Genomic DNA, 22,547 nt, shown 5'->3' on the forward strand with positions numbered 1-22,547 from the left:
AAAATGAAAAAAGTTAGATACCTGCATCAGTTTGGACGGCACGTGCCGTGGCCCGGGCCGTGCATTCGGGAGCCGTACGGAGGGCTATTGAGCGGCGATGACCCGGCGGAGGGCGCGGACGGCTTCCTCCGTGCCTTCCAAACTGATACAGGTATCTAACTTTTTCTTTTTTTTTTTTCTAAATTTGGCCTCGGAAGTCCTTTAAGAAGGCAAACCACACTAAGCTTTGTTTGTTTTTGTTTTTCAAGTCGGAGATCTTTTTGATCTCTTTTAGTCCCCTATACTTTCTTAGTAGTTTTGGGTCACCCCAAGTTGCTTGGGTATTCTATTGTTCTGGTCCAAGCCCTATCCCATAGAGCCATATCCATTCCCGCCACAAACCAACCAGGGCCGGATTTCTGGCAAGGCCACATAGGCCATGGCCTAGGGCACCAGAAATTTAGGGGCGGCTCAGTGAGAGCCAGTAAAACTGTTCTATGCAGTCATCCCTATCTACAAGGACAGCTTTAACCTTTTAACCATCTGTCCTGTACTTGTGTCATCCCTGCAAGACCTGTAAGCTCTATCCTGCAGGCACACATCAGCCTAACCTCTCATGCTGTCACAATGGGTCCATCATTAAAGAGATGGCAAACATAACATAAAAGTTCTTAAAGAAAATCTGTAACGAAAAAAGTTTCCATGGGGGTACTCACCTCGGGTGGGGGAAGCCTCCGGATCATATCGAGGCTTCCCCCGTCCCCCTGTGTCCCACTGTGGCGGCGATAAAGCTCCCCGAACAGCGGGGATGTAAATATATACCTTCCCGGCTCCAGCACATGCGCAGTATCGGCTCTCCGATCGCTGTTGGGCCGCTCTACTGCGCAGGTACAGGAGACTTGCGCCTGCGCAGTAGAGTGGAGCCGATGGAGATCGGCTATTTTCGCCAATCTCCGTGGGAAGAGCAACAGCGCCTCCGCTGGAGCCAGAAAAGGTAAATATTGCACAGCCTGACAAATTGTCGGCTGTACATTCCGTGGACTGCAGCGAGTCCACTGTGGGACACAGGAGGACAGGGTAATCCTCGATAGGGTCCAGAGGTTTCCCCCTACTGAAGTGAGTACCCCCCAGGGGAACTTTTTCATTACAGAATCTCTTTAAGAAAAACATAACTTATAATCTATATGCATATTACTAAAATAGTTATTGTCTGTGACATCCAATGATGGAAAGTAAGGAGAATTCTCATTGGGGCACACAGAGATAACAACCATATAGACGGTATAGTTGGCCTTGGGCGGTAAAACGTACAAATCCGGCCCTGAAACCAACGCGAGCTAAAAGCCTGAAACGGGCTGTCTGCATCTTGGGTTGATGAAGCTCTGTAAAATGTTAAAGTTAAATACTTGCTATACACCACTGTTTCTAGATGTAAGCCTGGCTTCATGGGGCATATAGAGATAATTTGCATATTCAGTAGCAATGCATTGTGGGTAACCACAGTTACACACTTAAAGGTATACTTAAGCCATGGATAAAAAAAAAAATCAGTTTTACTAACCAGGGGCTTCTACCAGCCCCCTGCAGCCGTCTAGTGCCCTCGAAGTCACTCGCGGATCCTCCTGTCTTACTCCGCCAGCTAGTTTCGTTTTCGCCGACAGGCTTAATGCGTAGGCCTGGCCATGCGTCTCCTTTGTGTTCCTATCCGCAATAGCATCCTGTGCAGGCGCAAGACCTTATTGCAGCCTGTCAGAGAATTAAACTAGCTGGCGGCAGGGGACTAGAGGATCCGCAAGTGACTGCAAAGGCACAGGATGGCTGCAGGGGGCTGGTAGAAGCCCCAGGTGAGTAAAGCTGCTTTTTTTTAATCGAGGCTTAACCTCCTGAGCGATAATCCCGAGCTGAGCTCGGGGTATATCGCGCAGGAGGATTTCTCAGGCCCTGGTGGGCCGATTTGCATAATTTTTTCCGATCCGCCGCCGCTCGCCGTGCCGTGCAGCCCCCCCTCCCCGACCCCTTGCGCAGCCTGGCCAATCAGTGCCAGGCAGCGCTGAGGGGTGCATCGGGACTCCCTCTGACGTCCATGACGTCGGTGACGTCATCCCGCCCCGTCGCCATGGCGACCGGGGAAGCCCAACAGGAAATCCCGTTCTAAACGGGATTTCCTGCTTACTCTGATCGACGAAGGCGATCGGAGTGGTTGGGGGGATGCCGCTGCGCTGCGGTTATCATGTAGCGACCCCTGGGCTCGCTACATGATTTAAAAAATAAAAAATTTAAAAAAATAGTGCTGCGCCACCTCCTAGGCGATATAATTGTATCGCCCAGAGGGTTAAATATCCCTTTAAATCTGAAATTTCGCAAATACCTTCTGTTTTAAGAAGGCAAACTACCCTGAGCATAATATATCTTGCACTGTAGTTCTTAGTGAAGCACATCACCAGCAGATGCAGAGAAAAATAAGCAGCTAGGATTGCTGCACCACCAGGGTGCTGTGGCTTAGTTGGTTAAAGCGCCTGTCTAGTAAACAGGAGATCCTGAGTTCGAATCTCAGCAGTGCCTTTGCTTTTATTATTAACAAGGATGCCCTCAAGCTGCTCACGTCTCAATGCAAAGGCTTTTCCTGTGCAAGTAACATTGTATGTGTGCAGAGAAACTCCATATGAATAGACTGTGGGCTGAACAATGCAGATTACTTCTACTTTTAGGGAGACTCAAGCCAGTATGAACATGAGGCGAGGGCACATCTTCTTACTGTCCTACCAATCCCATTATACCTTATGCCTCACACTGGCACCTGCCAGTCACAGACAGGAGGTTTACAACTTGAAAATCAGGTATGACTGAAGCACTTTTTGGCACTTGTCCTTCTACAGACAAACTATTTTCTTCGTGCAGCCAGACAAGCACTGTTTATTTTCTCCGCTAAGGCTGCAGAGGTGAATTTTCTATTTGTGGGTTGCAGGTCTGAACCCCGAATGGCCCATACTTTGTGAGAAAGAATGATGCTGCAGACAAGCATTGTGTAAATGTACACAATGTGTGTCCCAATAGTCATCGGGCAAAGGGCAAACACACTTATCCATGCACAACCACATGGACGTCAAGGACAGGCGAGTTGGATGGTGGGTATGATACTAGTTTGTAAAAGTGCACCATCGACGAGGATGGGAATTGAACCCATGCGTGCCGAGCACAATGGATTAGCAGTCCATCGCCTTAACCACTTGGCCACCTTGTCTCAATAAAACATGACATCTAACGCTATCATTTTTTCAGCTATGGTCAAAGCCCTGTGCGCATGTGCGGAAAACACGGCCAGTAGCGTCCCTACCATAGGGCGGCAGGGGGCGCCCCGCACCGGGTGTCGGGCGCCCCAGGGGGTGTCATCAGGCCTCCCATAGAGGCCTGTGCAATGTGCAGGACAGGAGGGGGAAGCAGCACGGAAAGGAGGGGTGGCGGGGAAAGCGGCGGGGAGGGGGGCCGGACCCCCCACCTCCCTCACCTGGGTCCCCTCCTTCTGGCGCTTCCCCCTCCTAATTGGCAGCAGCGGGCAGCAGCGGGCAAGAGGACTTACTCACCTCCTTCCTGCGTTCCAGGCGATGGCAAATAGCGTCATCGTCCCATGACGCTGGTCTCCGCCTTCTCCACCGCTCACTGTGCTTCCTGATTGGCGGAAGCACAGTGAGCAATAGAGAAGTCGGAGACCAGCGTCGCGTGAGGATGACGCTATGCGCCGCCGGTATCGCCAGGAGCAGGTGAGTGAGTCTTCTTCGCCGCTGCTGCCCGCTGCTGCTAATTAGGAGGGGGAAGCGCCAGAAGGAGGGGGACCCAGGTGAGGGAGGTGGGGGGTCCTGCCCCCCGCCACCCCTCCTTCCAGGCTTTCCTCACACTGGGGGCAATTATACGAGCTATTCTGGGGGCAATTATACTAGCTATTCTGGGGGCAACTGTACTGGCTATACTGGGGGCAACTAAACTAGCTATACTGGGGGCAACTAAACTAGCTATACTGGGGGGCAGCTATACTGGGGGCAGCTATACTAGCTATACTGGGGGCAACTAAACTAGCTATACTGGGGGCAGCTATACTGGGGGCAGCTATACTAGCTATACTGGGGGCAGCTATACTAGCTATACTGGGGGCAGCTATACTGGGGGCAACTATACTAGCTATACTGGGGGCAGCTCTACTAGCTATACTGGGGGCAGCTATACTAGCTATACTGGGGGCAGCTATACTGGGGGGCAGCTATACTAGCTATACTGGGGGCAGCTATACTGGGGGCAGCTATACTGGGGGCAGCTATACTAGCTATACTGGGGGCAGCTATACTAGCTATACTGGGGGCAGCTATACTGGGGGCAACTATACTAGCTATACTGGGGGGCAGCTATACTAGTTATACTGGGGGGCAGCTATACTAGCTATACTGGGGGCAGCTATACTGGGGGCAACTAAACTAGCTATACTGGGGGCAGCTATACTAGCTATAGCAGCTATACTAGCTATACTGGGGGCAGCTATACTAGCTATACTGGGGGCAGCTATACAGGGGGCAAATATACTAGCTATACAGGGGGCAAATATACTAGCTATACAGGGGGCAAATATACTAGCTATACTGGGGGCAACTATACTAGCTATACTGGGGGCAGCTATACTGGGGGGCAGCTATACTAGCTATACTGGGGGCAGCTATACTGGGGGCAGCTATACTAGCTATACTGGGGGCAGCTATACTAGCTATACTGGGGGCAGCTATACAGGGGGCAAATATGCTAGCTATACAGGGGGCAAATATACTAGCTATACTGGGGGGCAGCTATACTAGCTATACTGGGGGCAGCTATACTGGGGGCAACTAAACTAGCTATACTGGGGGCAGCTATACTAGCTATACTGGGGGCAGCTATACTAGCTATACTGGGGGCAGCTATACTAGCTATACTGGGGGCAGCTATACAGGGGGCAAATATACTAGCTATACAGGGGGCAAATATACTAGCTATACAGGGGGCAAATATACTAGCTATACTGGGGGCAACTATACTAGCTATACTGGAGGGCAGCTGTACGGGGGCCACTATACTAACTACACTGGGGGCAGCAACACTACCTACATTGGGGAATGCAGCTATGCTGCCTATCCTGGGGGCAACTATACTAGCTATATTGGGGCAACTATACTACCTTCACTGGGGGCAACTAGCTACCTATACAGGGGGCAACTGCTAGCTACCTATACTGGGGGCAGTGGCAGCACCGGGGGGGGGGGGGGGTGCTTTGGGTGCTGAAGCACCCCTTAAAACTCTCCAAGCACCCACCAGCGTGAACTGACTTTCGGCATATAATAGATGCCGTATCAGTTCACCGCAGCGGCAGAGCAGGGCTATAGTAAAATGTCCGAAGCCCTGCTCTGGAGACTTTGGGAGTTGCTGGCTGCAGAGGATCGTGGGAGCTGCGCACTGGCCGGAGGCCGGAACAGGAGCTCTGCTGCAGGTGAGTAAATGTTGTTTTTTTTTAAATTTATATTAGCAGCCAGGGGTAGCGTTTATGTTCAGGCCAGGTCTGCTACACGATTGAAGTGTTTTGTGGACAGGTCTGCCACACGATTGCATGTATTTTCTGGTCAAATCTGCTACATGATTGCATGTATTTTCTGGGCAAATCTGCCGACATGATTGCATGTATTTTCTGGGCAAATCTGCCGACATGATTGCATGTATTTTCTGGGCAAATCTGCCGACATGATTGCATGTATTTTCTGGGCAAATCTGCCGACATGATTGCATGTATTTTCTGGGCAAATCTGCCGACATGATTGCATGTATTTTCTGGGCAAATCTGCCGACATGATTGAACGTATTCTCTGGGCAAATCTGCAGACATGATTGCATGTATTTTCTGGGCAAATCTGCCGACATGATTGCATGTATTTTCTGGGCAAATCTGCCGACATGATTGCATGTATTTTCTGGGCAAATCTGCCGACATGATTGAACGTATTCTCTGGGCAAATCTGCAGACATGATTGCATGTATTTTCTGGGCAAATCTGCCGACATGATTGAACGTATTCTCTGGGCAAATCTGCAGACATGATTGCATGTATTTTCTGGGCAAATCTGCCGACATGATTAAACGTATTCTCTGGGCAAATCTGCACACATTGCGTGTATTTTCTTCAGAAAACCTGCACAATTATGTGAATTTTCTGGGGAAAGGGTCACCAAAACTTGGGTCCACTGTCTTTGCATTGCACTTTTAAAGGGAACCCGAGGTGAGAATAATATTGAGGCTGCCATATTTATCTCCTTTTAAGCAATACCAGTTGCCTGGCTGCCGTGCTGGTCCTCTGCCTCTAATTCTTTCAACCACAGACCCTGAACAAGCATGCTTGTTTCTGGTGCGATTCAGTTCACTACTGCAGCCAAATAGATTAGCAGGGCAACTAGTATTGTTTAAAAGGAAATAAATATGGCAGCCTCCATATCACTCTCACCCGGGTTCACGTCAAATTACAGTTAGCTCCGCCCCATCCGGTCATGGCCATGCCCATTTTTGCCGCGGCGCGCTTAGCGCGCCGCATGTTATACCGTCACCCATTTTTTGCCCCTTTACTTTTTTTTGGGGGGGGGGGGGGGGGGGGGAGGGGGGGTGTCTTATAATATCCAGCACCGGGTGTCAAATGCCCTAGGTACGCCACTGAACACGGCTCATCTTTTCAGGATAGCAAAGTGCACTTTTTGGACAGAAAAGAAGAACGCGCACCTTTTGCTCACACAAGAAAAATCATTTGCAAGAGGCCTGACAGAGGACACCTTAATCATCCCACTGGAGCACACCTACCTAAACAAGGGCCTTCTACACCATGCCATCAACACACCATGCTGTATTTTTCAACTTTGCTTACATCTTTTGGAATCATTGCAAACTTTCAGCCAAGCATTTCCACAATTAACATCTGCCTTTTAGGGTCACTTAGCTAGACTGTGGGCTGAACTATGCAGATTACTTCTACTTTTAGGGAGACTCAAGCCAGTATGAACATGAGGCGAGGGCACATCTTCTTACTGTCCTACCAATCCCATTATACCTTATGCCTCACACTGGCACCTGCCAGTCACAGACAGGAGGTTTACAACTTGAAAATCAGGTATGACTGAAGCACTTTTTGGCACTTGTCCTTCTACAGACAAACTATTTTCTTCGTGCAGCCAGACAAGCACTGTTTATTTTCTCCGCTAAGGCTGCAGAGGTGAATTTTCTATTTCCCTGGTGCCTCCATGTCGGCATACTACTGGGTTAGCTCCGCCCCTCTAACCCCTATAGGACCAATCAAAAAAGGCTATATATATGGTCCCTACCCCTACCACCGTATTCTTCTTTCTGTCCTCAGACACTATAGGACCTGTGTCTGTCAAAATCTCGTTAAGGAAAGTTTTTTTTTTTCTTAAATTTTGTTCTTTTGATAAAGGCTCCCCCTTGCCCAAACCACAGGTTAAGCTTCCTGTGAATATGGGCTGCTAAATGCGTCCAGTGTTCCCCTGTACCTGTATCTGGTCTGGGGTTAGGAGGGTGCCAGCTCAGTTCCTGCTAAATGCAGGGTTGAAACGTCCACAGCGGAAGGTGAGAAGATGGAGGCTGCAGGACGCGATGAAATGCCGTCGGATGGCCGGTTCCAGAATTGCATCTCTCCGGGGAGAAGGTAAGAGCTGTTATGGCGGCAGGAGGGCTCTGACGCGTGTTCCCGGCGGGCGGAAGTGGCGTTGAAGCATGCGCGAGCCGCCGGAAGTGGTCACAGAATGACCAGGAAGTGCGGCGGCCATCTTTGGTCAGGGCATCTTTGCCCTGGTACAGCGTAGGCACGCAGGGGGACGTCGGAGCGGCTTATTTAAAGCCGGATACGCGCTTTTCAGTGCAAGGCTTACCAGGAGACTGGTGTGCACTGGAGGGCTGTCAGGTATCCCCTTGCTGGCTGAACGAATCCTCAGACTTGCAGTGATGGAGGAAGGAGAAGCATCTGATACATCAGGATGTAAGCAGCTATTTAAGCCATTTTCCTCATCTTGTTTTTTACAATGACTGTATGGACAAAAAAAAACTTAAGGTTTCTTTTTCATTTTGTGTTTTTTCAGTGGACGTTTCTGCTGAGGCTGGCGATCTTCATAGACCCTCTGGGTAAGGGGAGAGTAGTAAAAAAAAAAAAAAAACTTTTTATAAAAAGCTTGTGCCTGATCACTGAGCTCATGGATATATAAATTATGTTTTGCAGCTCTTATGTGATACCACCGGGACAAGGAGGTGCTAATAGCCCTCGGTCACCACCAAGGCACAGAAGCGGATCATACAGAAGCCACCACTCAAGATCAGGATCACATTATGGTGCTTCATCCTATCGTGACAAACAGGGTTATAGACGCCGTTCAAGATCCAGATCTAGATCTCCAAGGAGGCGTTCTATGCCTGACAGAGGTCAATGCTGGGCTTGTCCTGGTACGGCTTTACAGGGCAAGACCCTATGCGCATCATGCCTAGGTCAATTAGCAAAAGAAAATGAAACAAAGACGGAAGATCTTGTGGAGGTGATCAGAAGAGTGGTGAGGGAGGAAGTGGCTACGCTTTCTTCAGCAGCAAGTACCTCTCAGACCGAGGCAAATGTGGCAGAGAAGCAGCCAGATCCAGAGGCATCGGACGAGGAACTCTCTTCAGGCCTCTTTAATTTCTCTCTCACGGCTCCCTTTATTTCCGCTGTTAAGGAAGCTCTGGAGTGGAAAGACCCCCCTGAGGAGCAGCCGCAGAATAAGGAATATTACACGCATCTATCTAAGAAGCATTGTTCCTTTCCGTTAATGAGAGAAATTAAGAACATCGTATTGGAGGAATGGGAGAAGGTAGAGAACAAAACATCCTTACACAATAGGTTTTCGAAGCTCTACCCGATTAAAGAAGAAGAGGCCCCTTTCTTATCGTCTCCTCCAATAGTTGATGCTTCTCTTTCAAGATTGATGAAGCACGTTACCCTACCAATGGAAAATACGGTAACGTTCCAAGACGTCCTGGACAGGAGAATCGATAACGATTTAAAGAAGATATATCTCACGACAGGACAGATCTGGAAACCAGCCATAGCCTTGACGGCAGTGGGAAGAGCAGTGAACGTTTGGATAGCTAACATAGAAGAGGCAATTGAAAGAGGCGTAGATTCAGCAGAAATCATTTCAGCGTTGGATGATCTAAAACTATCAGCTGACTTTGTCAGTGAAGCGGCCATGGATACGTTAAGAGCGGCAGCCAGAGTAATGTTGAATTCGGTGAGAGCCAAGAGGGCCTTGTGGCTGAAGCACTGGAATGCAGACGTTAGCTAGAAGCAAAGCTGGGTGAAGATTCCATTTGATGGTTCCTCTCTGTTTGGCAAGGAAATGGACAAGGCCATTTCGAGAGTAACGGGTGGCAAATCTGGCCTCCTACCACAAGATAGGCCAGCAAAGAAGAGTTATCCAAATACAAAAAGGCATCCAACAAGCAAGTTTTCAGACACCAAGAGTTATAAACCTGGAAGATCGTTCAAAAAAAACTGGAAAAGCACTCAGTCAAACTTAGCCAGATCTCTAAAATCAGCAGTCAAGCCGGGAGGCCAGCAAAAGCAGCCATTTTGAAGGTGCGCCCGCCCAGACAGTGACAGAGGGATCAAGACTAAGATCTTTTGCCAAGGTCTGGGTGGAGAGAATCCAAGATCCATGGGTGTATGCAGTAATAAAGAAGGGGCACAAATGGACTTTCCGTCAAGTACCACAGGACAGATGGATTCCTACAAGGATTCCTGCAGACCCAGGAAGGAAACAGGTTTTAGTGCAATATGTTCAATCCCTGATAACTCAAGGAGTAGTATTACCTGTTCCGGACTCAGAAAAATTCAAAGGGATCTACTCCCCTCTCTTTATGGTACAAAAGAAATCAGGGGGATTCAGACCAATTATAGATCTGAAGTATCTGAACAAATCAATAAAAGTACCCAGGTTCAAAATGGAATCACTACAATCGATAATATTGGCAGTGTCCCCGGGCGACTGGATGATGTCCATAGACCTTCAGGATGCCTATTATCATGTGCCCATACATCATCAATATCAGAAGTTCCTGAGATTCTCTTTAGAAGACACCCATCTGCAGTTCTGTTCGCTGCCCTTCGGTCTTTCAACCTCTCCACGGACGTTCACGAAGATCTTAGTATCAGCAATAGCCGAATTAAGAACTCAAGGAATAAAGGTCCATCATTACCTGGACGACATCCTGGTAGTAGCAAGGTCCAGGGAAGATCTAATAAGGGATTCAAGAAAGGTTGCAACCTTCCTGAGCGATTTGGGCTGGGTCATCAATTGGAGAAAAAGCCAATTCGAGCCAAGCACAACTCTCATATACTTAGGGGCAGTTTTCAATACAGTAAGAGATTCAGTATCCCTACCAGAGACAAAAGCTCAAGATCTGATACACAAGGTGAAATGGATGTTCCATCAGCATTCGATAACAGCAAGATCATGCATGCATGTGCTAGGATTGATGTCATCAGCCATAGTGATGGTGAAGTGGAGCAGATGGCACATGAGACCGCTACAAGACCTATTCCTGAGTCAATGGAATCATCATTCAATGACACAGTCGATTAGGTTATCACATCAAGTCAGAATGTCCCTTTTATGGTGGACACAACAGCGCAACCTGTGCAATGCCAACCAGTTGTCGCCATATCATTGGATCACTGTTACGTCAGACGCCAGCAGGATGGGCTGGGGAGCACATTGCATGGACAGCTGGGCCCAAGGCAGATGGAAGAGTCTCCAAATAGGTGTGGTTTCCAACATATTGGAGTTAAGAGCAGCCTACAAAGCATCTCAGGCCTTTGCCCATCTATTGAAGGGACAAGCAGTCTGCATACAAATGGACAACAAGGCGGCAGTTGCCTATGTACAGAAGCAAGGCGGAACCAGAAGCAAATCCCTGATGAAGGAAGTAGAGCCACTCATGCAGTGGGCAGAGGGGAATCTTTTAGCTCTGAGAGCGGTATACATCCCAGGGAATCAGAATGCTCGGGCGGACTTTTTGTCCAGAAACCTGATCAAAAACAACGAGTGGATGTTAAAGAAGGAGATATTCCAGATGTTGGTACAGTGTTGGGGTCTGCCTCAGCTGGACTTATTTGCCTCGGATCTGAATTTCCAATTACCCAGATTCTTCTCCAGATTCCCGTCCAAGAAGGCGGAGGGAGTGGACGCAATGACTCAGTCATGGAGGGCAAATCTGGTTTATGCCTTTCCCCCGACACCACTTATACTGAGGTTCTTGAACAGACTTCAGGGGGAGGAGGTGGAGGCAATAGTAGTGACTCCTTTCTGGCCGAAGAGGCCATGGTTTCCTCTACTCCTCAAAATGTCAGTGGCACACCATTGGAAACTTCCTCTGTTGCCAGACCTCTTATCACAAGGGGAACTGAGACACCAGCACATTCAGAGAATATCATTAACTGCTTGGAAATTGAGGGGGAGAATTTATTAAAGGCTGGATTTTCACAAACAGTCGCAGAAATTTTACTAAAGGCAAGAAAATCCTCAACTAATAATACCTATTTGTCACGCTTGTGGAACTTTCCCCGTGATCAGCGCACAACGCGTGCGCTGACACGGCGGCGATCCTCCACAAGCGTTTAATTTGCAGGAACCCAGCAAAAGGTGCTACGCACCTGTAGAGGGAAATTCCTGTCGGCAGATGGCGCTGGGGAGTGCAGAGGAACCAATCCTCTGTACCTCCACAAGTGCTAGACAGGAATTGTACGAAGCGCAGAACGCAATCGCAAGAGAGGCGATTGCGAATGAGATTGAGCAAAAGGGATAGGTTGTATGTGTGTGCGCCAATCCAGTCGCCACTCCGCGACCGCGCACACACAACAGCAGATACGAAATAGGAACGCGATCGCGAGAGGTGCGATCGCGAGACGTGACACAAGGCAGAACAGAATAGAATACGAGGGTAGCAAAGGCACAGCAAATACAATAAGGAGATATGGAAAACAACAACGCTAGCTAACCGCGAACACCGCACTCATTCGCAACAGTGCACGCGGTTATGCGCGATCTCCACGTGATAAGCACAACAGAGACAAGCACGCCTAACTAACCATAAACAGACAAACATGAAACAGGGGACGCGAGCGCTTGCTTAACGGTTACCTCACCGAGCCTGTAGCAAGCGCAGCGGACAAGACAGACACACGAAAAACAAGAACTAGGCAGGAAGGATCCACCGCTCTTCCGCCAGAGCAAGTGTGATCCAAGCAGGAACACAGATCAGAAAGATCCACAGCCGCTAACGCTAGCGGCTAGTGCGATCTCAGCAAGACAGAACGATTCGCTATCAACCGCCGCTGGTGACAGCACAATCGCGACCGATAAGACAGAACAGAAGGATCCCCAGCGCTCGCACAAAGTAGCTAGCGCGATCCCAGGAGACAGAACAGAAGGATCCCCAGCGCTAGCACAAAGTAGCTAGCGCGATCCCAGAAGACAGAACAGAAGAGATAGCTGGTAGCAACCGCTGCACCAGCTATACTCCAAGAACATAGATCAGAACCATTTCCTGTCAACCACCATAGGGACAGGACAATGGCAAACAGGCAAGACAAGACAGAACAGGCAATACAGATAATACAACCTGACTGGGCTAGAAGGGGAGCCTAAAGCAACCCCCAGGAATTAACTATACTAGATAGCAATGGCTGACACTCCAGCAGTGTCCATCGGGAACTGAGCATGGAAGGGAAATGACCAGCAAAGCCTTCTGGGAAACATAAAGCTCTTATAGTGCCAGTCATCAAAGAAGGCAGGTAGAGGATTTGCATAACGAATGTATGCAAATTCCCCAGCAAGAGAACAGAACAGAAACTTGCAATGAAAAGACAGGTCTCTGTTCCAGAGACCTGCAGCCCACAGACTAGAGGAATGGACAAACAGCTGTCTGCCTGTGCAGCCGGCTGAGCGGATCATCACAGTACCCCCCCTTCTAGGGATGGATTCCAGACATCCCTCAAGACTGGTAAAATCACAAAACTCTAACTGAAGACTCATGAAGGTCAGGACAGCCCGACAAGGCCGAATTCCAGAGTCAGTCCATCCGAAACCGACCTCATCGGAAGCAGAAGCCACCGAAACATGCCCATCAGCACTACAAGTCTCAGCGTAACACCCTTCAGGACTGTGGACACCAGAGAAGAAGCCATCGACACCCTCCAGACAATACCCACCACCTTCCAAGGAGCGTCCGAAAATACCAAACCTGCCACAATACCTGTTCGAAGTGTCCCTTACAACACAAAAGCCACCGTTGATCTTATCCAGTGTACCAAGCAAAATTTCTCCCGGAATCTCCCAGAACCTTTTGAAGCTCCACAGAGATCCCAAGAGGGCAGAACAATCACCAGGCTCACATGGAGAATTACCAAGAACCCCCATGGAACCAATGACAATTCTGGATTCAGAATTACTAGGACACCCATCAAGATCAAGACTTTCAGGGACCACTTCTGGGCATGCAAGCAGGCAGGCCATATCAGAGCATGTCTCCACCGAGGAAGCATCTGAGTACGCTGGTAACCGAGACACACTTGGGCTTTCTGGGTCACAGAGCACACTGGGGTACACCAGCACAGGAGAACCCTCAGGACATGTCGGGGAACTGCCAACCTCAGAGTCCAGCACGACAAGACCAAAACCAGTACCGGACAGAGAATCATCATGAGTGGAGGTCACAGGCACTGGACTTCCAAAAGAAGACTCGGATACAAATTCAGAAATTTCTGTGACAATAATATCATCTTTGACTACATATGAGTGAAGCTCCATCAGAGCTGAAAAGGTAGCCAGCAAGGCAGCAATGCCTACGGAAGAGGGTAACCCCTCAGAAGAACTTGGGGGGCAGGAGACATCTCCTACAAGTTCTGCACCCTTTGGGAGGAACTCGGAGACCTCCAGAACATCCAACAAGACCTCAGGAGCATCTTTTTTCAAGTTTTCTAAAAAGGATTCTGAACTATCCATGTTACAGGGCAAAACTGGAACTTTATTTTGTGGACAGGGCAGATGTCCCAGGAATGGTTCCACCATAACCTGAGACTGGATCTCATCATCATGAGGGGAATGTACAGGTATATTTACTGGAACACACACTGACTCCCTAACTTCATTCTCACTGTACCCAGAATTCTGTGTGGCAGTCAAACTAGCTTGTAACTCCAAAACTGCAGAAAAACAAGTAAAAATAGCAGCAATACCTAGACGAGCCTCTAGGGGCAGGGCAGGAGATATTGTACAAGGCAATGTTGACTCATCCAGAGTACAGGGTGGAGAGTCAAAACTTCCCTCAGAGCAAGAAAGGGACTCACAAATGTCAGTGTGATTGGACATCATATTGTTATTCATGGTACAGGGCAGGTTCAGAGAAAGCGTCTCTGAATAAGGCAAAGAGGGTTCAGCATCAGATTCGCAAAACCGAAGCGCTGTCTCACTCTTAGATTCGGCTAACAATGTCGAATCCGAGGAATCAGAACGCAAAACCTGCGAATCAAAATTCACTTTAGGTTGTGAAACTGACGCTTCTATAGCGCAAACCTCCGCGATCTGCGGAGCAGACAGCAAGGCATCTAGGACCGAAATGCTGGAGCAACTGTCCCCAGGCAACGGGCCCTTACAGGTGTGAACAGGGTGAGACAGAGACTCATCTGCAGAAGAAATAGTGACATCAACAGGACAAGCTTTATTAGGCATATTAATTTTACTTTTGACGCTGCACAGTCGAGAAACTTTCCCCATAGCAGGGTCACAGACGGAAGATCTCAAAGATCTGTTTCTAAATGACAAAGGATCCCACACCTCCTTGAGGAAACCGGCAGACTCATGCCGATCACAATCTGCAGGAACATCCGAGAAACAGGCATCAGATCGCACAGATTCAAACTGCACACTGTCAGGAGCGAATCCTTTAGGATTCGCACAGGAATCAACCACAGCGGCACACTCATTCATTTCAGATTGCACAAAGTCAAGACTCACATGCTTTACCCCAGAAAGGCAGGAACAATCATCCGACAACGATGTCTCTTTATTGGAATCAATTGGTTGGTGTGTGTGCAACTCATCCAAAATCGTTTGCCATACATAGATCACCAGATCCACATCATCCTTGTCACATTCATCGGAATCAATCAGAAGGTACATAGAGTCAAGACAAGCATTCAAGACATCTTCGCTTTTTGCGATGTAAAAATCGCAAAAGGCTTTCCAATCAAAATCGAATTCCTCCAGCAAGGCCCCAACATCCCAGGAAGCAAATGGGGGTTCAAACAGGCCAGTATCCAAATAATCTCCATAGGGGTGGAGTTCAGGAACAAGAACAGATTTTTTAACTGCTTTAATGTAGTGTGCGATCCTACCTATAGCAGGATCCACATAAGCTCTGGATTAGGGCAGAAAACCTGGAAACTGATCAGCAGATGCATTATAAACATCATTATCATACTGCATGGTTTTGCCCATTTCAGACTTGACAGAAATAACCTCTCTATCTGTGGTTGCCATGGGCAACGGATCTTTCCGCTGGGAAGCCTTCCTAGATCTTTTACGTTTAGACTTAGAGGCTTTGGATGGCTGCTTTGTGGATGAAAGAGTAGATGGAACAGCTGATTGAGCTGCTGACAACAACTCATTAAGGGGGTATGGTAATTGAGGTAATCTCAGCCAATTGTGAATTAAAAAGGCCAAGAATTCCAGGGGTCTTTGACTCAGGGTGGTATGATCTAACACATCATAACCCCACATTGACATTTCGCCCCCCAACAGAATGTAGACCATTTGGGGGGCCCAGGTAGACACTGGGGTGCATTGGAATTCAGGGTTCGCTAACAGTTTCGTACACTCAGACAAAAATTCGTCTGCTGATTCAGGTTCAAGTTTTTTAAATCTCTTAAAGGTACAAGAGCCATATTCGACAAAATCGTACAAATCGGAAATTCCGTCTACACTGGGGTTTTGGGTTGGGCTGGTCATTCTGTCACGCTTGTGGAACTTTCCCCGTGATCAGCGCACAACGCGTGCGCTGACACGGCGGAGATCCTCCACAAGCGTTTAATTTGCAGGAACCCAGCAAAAGGTGCTACGCACCTGTAGAGGGAAATTCCTGTCGGCAGATGGCGCTGGGGAGTGCAGAGGAACCAATCCTCTGTACCTCCACAAGTGCTAGACAGGAATTGTACGAAGCGCAGAACGCAATCGCAAGAGAGGCGATTGCGAATGAGATTGAGCAAAAGGGATAGGTTGTATGTGTGTGCGCCAATCCAGTCACCACTCCGCGACCGCGCACACACAACAGCAGATACGAAATAGGAACGCGATCGCGAGAGGTGCGATCGCGAGACGTGACACAAGGCAGAACAGAATAGAATACGAGGGTAGCAAAGGCACAGCAAATACAATAAGGAGATATGGAAAACAACAACGCTAGCTAACCGCGAACACCGCACTCATTCGCAACAGTGCACGCGGTTATGCACGATCTCCACGTGATAAGCACAACAGAGACAAGCACGCCTAACTAACCATAAACAGACAAACATGAAACAGGGGACGCGAGCGCTTGCTTAACGGTTACCTCACCGAGCCTGTAGCAAGCGCAGCGGACAAGACAGACACACGAAAAACAAGAACTAGGCAGGAAGGATCCACCGCTCTTCCGCCAGAGCAAGTGTGATCCAAGCAGGAACACAGATCAGAAAGATCCACAGCCGCTAACGCTAGCGGCTAGTGCGATCTCAGCAAGACAGAACGATTCGCTATCAACCGCCGCTGGTGACAGCACAATCGCGACCGATAAGACAGAACAGAAGGATCCCCAGCGCTCGCACAAAGTAGCTAGCGCGATCCCAGGAGACAGAACAGAAGGATCCCCAGCGCTAGCACAAAGTAGCTAGCGCGATCCCAGAAGACAGAACAGAAGAGATAGCTGGTAGCAACCGCTGCACCAGCTATACTCCAAGAACATAGATCAGAACCATTTCCTGTCAACCACCATAGGGACAGGACAATGGCAAACAGGCAAGACAAGACAGAACAGGCAATACAGATAATACAACCTGACTGGGCTAGAAGGGGAGCCTAAAGCAACCCCCAGGAATTAACTATACTAGATAGCAATGGCTGACACTCCAGCAGTGTCCATCAGGAACTGAGCATGGAAGGGAAATGACCAGCAAAGCCTTCTGGGAAACATAAAGCTCTTATAGTGCCAGTCATCAAAGAAGGCAGGTAGAGGATTTGCATAACGAATGTATGCAAATTCCCCAGCAAGAGAACAGAACAGAAACTTGCAATGAAAAGACAGGTCTCTGTTCCAGAGACCTGCAGCCCACAGACTAGAGGAATGGACAAACAGCTGTCTGCCTGTGCAGCCGGCTGAGCGGATCATCACACTATTACAGAGTATGGAGGAAGTTCATTGAATTCTCTCTTCATAAGAAAATAGATTACCTTGTTCCCTCAGTGCCACACATTCTCGAATTTCTTCAAGCAGGGTTTGACATGGGTCTGACTGTAAGAACGCTCAGGGTGCACGTTTCAGCAATATCAGCATTGATTGGCTCTCAGTTGGCATCACACAGATTGGTGAAGCAGTTTTTTCAAGCCATAATGAAGTTGAGACCTCCTTTACAGAAAATTTGTCCTAGCTGGGACCTTCCCTTGGTCCTAGAGTATTTGTCATCTGAAGTCTTTGAACCCCCAGAGAACTGTTCATTGTGAAATATAACCCTAAAAATGTCCTTTTTGATTGCAGTAGCATCAGGAAGAAGGGTGTCGGAGATAAGGGCACTAGGTTGGAAAGAGCCCTTTTTAAACTTCTTCCAAGACAGGGTGGTCTTGAGGCCAATGTCTAATTTCCTTCCAAAGGTTGTGTCAGTAAAACATTTAAATCAAGAGTGGACGCTGCCGGCTTTCCCGGCAGAAGAAAGATTTCCCAATGGGCATCCTTTAGATGTTGCAAGATGGTTACAAGTGTATCTTCAGGTAACTAGCTCATTCAGATCTTCTGATCATCTGTTGGTGAATCCGGCAGGCCCAAGGAAGGGCAAGGAAGTCGCCATTAGAACGGTAGCAGCATGGCGGTCCGGTTAATCAAGGAAGCTTATAGAGCCAGAGGGTCAGAAGCACCTTCTTCTACCTCAGCACATTCGACACGGAGTATTTCCTCCTCTTGGGCAGCGGCAGCTGGAGTTTCCCTGATAAATATCTGCAAGGCAGCCAATTGGTCATCGCCTAACACATTCATAAATCATTATAGAGTGAATCCAGCTCTGTTAACCTCTATGAAATTTGGAAGGAGTGTTTTATCTGCAGTACATAAATAGTTGTTGATAGCACCCACCCGTTTGGTCTCTTATTTCTACTAGGCAAATCCCAGTAGTATGCCGACATGGAGGCACCAGGGAAACAGGAAAATTGATACTTACCTGGTAATTTTCCTTTCCTGGTGCATCTCCATGTCGGCATACGTCCCGCCCTGGTCCATCGTGTCTGAGATCTAAATTATTAGAATACGGTGGTAGGGGTAGGGACCATATATATATAGCCTTTTTTGATTGGTCCTATAGGGGTTAGAGGGGCGGAGCTAACCCAGTAGTATGCCGACATGGAGATGCACCAGGAAAGGAAAATTACCAGGTAAGTATCAATTTTCCTGTTTGTGGGTTGCAGGTCTGAACCCCAAATGGCCCATACTTTGTGAGAAAGAATGATGCTGCAGACAAGCATTGTGTAAATGTACACAATCTGTGTCCCAATAGTCATCGGGCAAAGGGCATACACACTTATCCATGCACAACCACATGGACGTCAAGGACAGGCGAGTTGGATGGTGGGTATGATACTAGTTTGTAAAAGTGCACTATCGACGAGGATGGGATTTGAACCCATGCGTGCAGAGCACAATGGGTTAGCAGTCCATCGCCTTAACCACTCGGCCACCTCATCTCAATATAACATGATGTCTAACGCTATCATTTTTTCAGCTCTGGTCAAAGCCCTGTGCGCAAAACACGGCTCATCTTTTCAGGATAGCAAAGTGCACTTTTTGGACAGAAAAGAAGAACGCGCACCTTTTGCTCACACAAGAAAAATCATTTGCAAGAGGCCTGACAGAGGACACCTTAATCATCCCACTGGAGCACACCTACCTAAACAAGGGCCTTCTACACCATGCCATCAACACGCCATGCTGTATTTTTCATCTTTGCTTACATCTTTTGGAATCATTGCAAACTTTCAGCCAAGCATTTCCACAATTAACATCTGCCTTTTAGGGTCACTTAGCTAGACTGTGGGCTGAACTATGCAGATTACTTCTACTTTTAGGGAGACTCAAGCCAGTATGAACATGAGGCGAGGGCACATCTTCTTACTGTCCTACCAATCCCATTATACCTTATGCCTCACACTGGCACCTGCCAGTCACAGACAGGAGGTTTACAACTTGAAAATCAGGTATGACTGAAGCACTTTTTGGCACTTGTCCTTCTACAGACAAACTATTTTCTTCGTGCAGCCAGACAAGCACTGTTTATTTTCTCCGCTAAGGCTGCAGAGGTGAATTTTCTATTTGTGGGTTGCAGGTCTGAACCCCAAATGGCCCATACTTTGTGAGAAAGAATGATGCTGCAGACAAGCATTGTGTAAATGTACACAATCTTTGTCCCAATAGTCATCGGGCAAAGGGCATACACACTTATCCATGCACAACCACATGGACGTCAAGGACAGGCGAGTTGGATGGTGGGTATGATACTAGTTTGTAAAAGTGCACCATCAACAAGGATGGGATTTGAACCCATGCGTGCAGAGCACAATGGATTAGCAGTCCATCGCCTTAACCACTCGGCCACCTCATCTCAATAAAACATGACATCTAACGCTATCATTTTTTCAGCTATGGTCAAAGCCCTGTGCGCAAAACACGGCTCATCTTTTCAGGATAGCAAAGTGCACTTTTTGGACAGAAAAGAAGAACGCGCACCTTTTGCTCACACAAGAAAAATCATTTTCAAGAGGCCTGACAGAGGACACCTTAATCATCCCACTGGAGCACACCTACCTAAACAAGGGCCTTCTACACCATGCCATCAACACGCCATGCTGTATTTTTCATCTTTGCTTACATCTTTTGGAATCATTGCAAACTTTCAGCCAAGCATTTCCACAATTAACATCTGCCTTTTAGGGTCACTTAGCTAGACTGTGGGCTGCACTATGCAGATTACTTCTACTTTGAGGGAGACTCAAGCCAGTATGAACATGAGGCGAGGGCACATCTTCTTACTGTCCTACCAATCCCATTATACCTTATGCCTCACACTGGCACCTGCCAGTCACAGACAGGAGGTTTACAACTTGAAAATCAGGTATGACTGAAGCACTTTTTGGCACTTGTCCTTCTACAGACAAACTATTTTCTTCGTGCAGCCAGACAAGCACTGTTTATTTTCTCCGCTAAGGCTGCAGAGGTGAATTTTCTATTTGTGGGTTGCAGGTCTGAACCCCAAATGTCCCATACTTTGTGAGAAAGAATGATGCTGCAGACAAGCATTTTGTAAATGTACACAATCTGTGTCCCAATAGTCATCGGGCAAAGGGCATACACACTTATCCATGCACGTCAAGGACAGGCGAGTTGGATGGTGGGTATGATACTAGTTTGTAAAAGTGCACCATCGACGAGGATGGGATTTGAACCCATGCGTGCAGAGCACAATGGATTAGCAGTCCATCGCCTTAACACTCGGCCACCTCATCTCAATAAAACATGACATCTAACGCTATCATTTTTTCAGCTCTGGTCAAAGCCCTGTGCGCAAAACACGGCTCATCTTTTCAGGATAGCAAAGTGCACTTTTTGGACAGAAAAGAAGAACGCGCACCTTTTGCTCACACAAGAAAAATCATTTTCAAGAGGCCTGACAGAGGACACCTTAATCATCCCACTGGAGCACACCTACCTAAACAAGGGCCTTCTACACCATGCCATCAACACGCCATGCTGTAGTTTTCATCTTTGCTTACATCTTTTGGAATCATTGCAAACTTTCAGCCAAGCATTTCCACAATTAACATCTGCCTTTTAGGGTCACTTAGCTAGACTGTGGGCTGAACTATGCAGATTACTTCTACTTTTAGGGAGACTCAAGCCAGTATGAACATGAGGCGAGGGCACATATTCTTACTGTCCTACCAATCCCATTATACCTTATGCCTCACGCTGGCACCTGCCAGTCACAGACAGGAGGTTTACAACTTGAAAATCAGGTATGACTGAAGCACTTTTTGGCACTTGTCCTTCTACAGACAAACTATTTTCTTCGTGCAGCCAGACAAGCACTGTTTATTTTCTCCGCTAAGGCTGCAGAGGTGAATTTTCTATTTGTGGGTTGCAGGTCTGAACCCCAAATGTCCCACACTTTGTGAGAAAGAATGATGCTGCAGACAAGCATTTTGTAAATGTACACAATCTGTGTCCCAATAGTCATCGGGCAAAGGGCATACACACTTATCCATGCACAACCACATGGACGTCAAGGACAGGCGAGTTGGATGGTGGGTATGATACTAGTTTGTAAAAGTGCACCATCGACGAGGATGGGATTTGAACCCATGCGTGCAGAGCACAATGGATTAGCAGTCCATCGCCTTAACCACTCGGCCACCTCGTCTCAATAAAACATGACATCTAACGCTATCATTTTTTCAGCTATGGTCAAAGCCTTGTGCGCAAAACACGGCTCATCTTTTCAGGATAGCAAAGTGCACTTTTTGGACAGAAAAGAAGAAGGCGCACCTTTTGTTCACACAAGAAAAATCATTTGCAAGAGGCCTGACAGAGGACACCTTAATCATCCCACTGGAGCACACCTACCTAAACAAGGGCCTTCTACACCATGCCATCAACACGCCAAACTGTATTTTTCATCTTTGCTTACATCTTTTGGAATCGTTGCAAACTTTCAGCCAAGCATTTCCACAATTAACATCTGCCTTTTAGGGTCACTTAGCTAGACTGTGGGCTGAACTATGCAGATTACTTCTACTTTTAGGGAGACTCAAGCCAGTATGAACATGAGGCGAGGGCACATATTCTTACTGTCCTACCAATCCCATTATACCTTATGCCTCACGCTGGCACCTGCCAGTCACAGACAGGAGGTTTACAACTTGAAAATCAGGTATGACTGAAGCACTTTTTGGCACTTGTCCTTCTACAGACAAACTATTTTCTTCGTGCAGCCAGACAAGCACTGTTTATTTTCTCCGCTAAGGCTGCAGAGGTGAATTTTCTATTTGTGGGTTGCAGGTCTGAACCCCAAATGTCCCACACTTTGTGAGAAAGAATGATGCTGCAGACAAGCATTTTGTAAATGTACACAATCTGTGTCCTAATAGTCATCGGGCAAAGGGCATACACACTTATCCATGCACAACCACATT

At 47.8% G+C, this 22,547-nt stretch overlaps 6 non-coding genes across 6 annotated transcripts; 1 reads left to right on the forward strand and 5 right to left on the reverse strand.

Moving 5' to 3' along the window:
* Positions 1 to 2,467: 2,467 nt before the first annotated feature.
* Positions 2,468 to 2,541, forward strand: TRNAT-AGU (transfer RNA threonine (anticodon AGU)). The gene has a single exon. It is a non-coding gene; the product is annotated as a tRNA-Thr (tRNA).
* A 597-nt stretch (positions 2,542 to 3,138) lies between these two features.
* TRNAS-GCU (transfer RNA serine (anticodon GCU)) lies at positions 3,139 to 3,220 on the reverse strand. The gene has a single exon. It is a non-coding gene; the product is annotated as a tRNA-Ser (tRNA).
* A 15,744-nt stretch (positions 3,221 to 18,964) lies between these two features.
* TRNAS-GCU (transfer RNA serine (anticodon GCU)) lies at positions 18,965 to 19,046 on the reverse strand. The gene has a single exon. It is a non-coding gene; the product is annotated as a tRNA-Ser (tRNA).
* Positions 19,047 to 19,878: 832 nt separating this feature from the next.
* TRNAS-GCU (transfer RNA serine (anticodon GCU)) lies at positions 19,879 to 19,960 on the reverse strand. The gene has a single exon. It is a non-coding gene; the product is annotated as a tRNA-Ser (tRNA).
* Positions 19,961 to 20,780: 820 nt separating this feature from the next.
* TRNAS-GCU (transfer RNA serine (anticodon GCU)) lies at positions 20,781 to 20,861 on the reverse strand. The gene has a single exon. It is a non-coding gene; the product is annotated as a tRNA-Ser (tRNA).
* Positions 20,862 to 21,693: 832 nt separating this feature from the next.
* Positions 21,694 to 21,775, reverse strand: TRNAS-GCU (transfer RNA serine (anticodon GCU)). Its single transcript has one exon. It is a non-coding gene; the product is annotated as a tRNA-Ser (tRNA).
* Positions 21,776 to 22,547: the final 772 nt, after the last annotated feature.

The sequence above is a fragment of the Hyperolius riggenbachi genome, chromosome 3 (assembly GCF_040937935.1).
Source record: "Hyperolius riggenbachi isolate aHypRig1 chromosome 3, aHypRig1.pri, whole genome shotgun sequence".
Classification (NCBI taxonomy): domain Eukaryota; kingdom Metazoa; phylum Chordata; class Amphibia; order Anura; family Hyperoliidae; genus Hyperolius; species Hyperolius riggenbachi.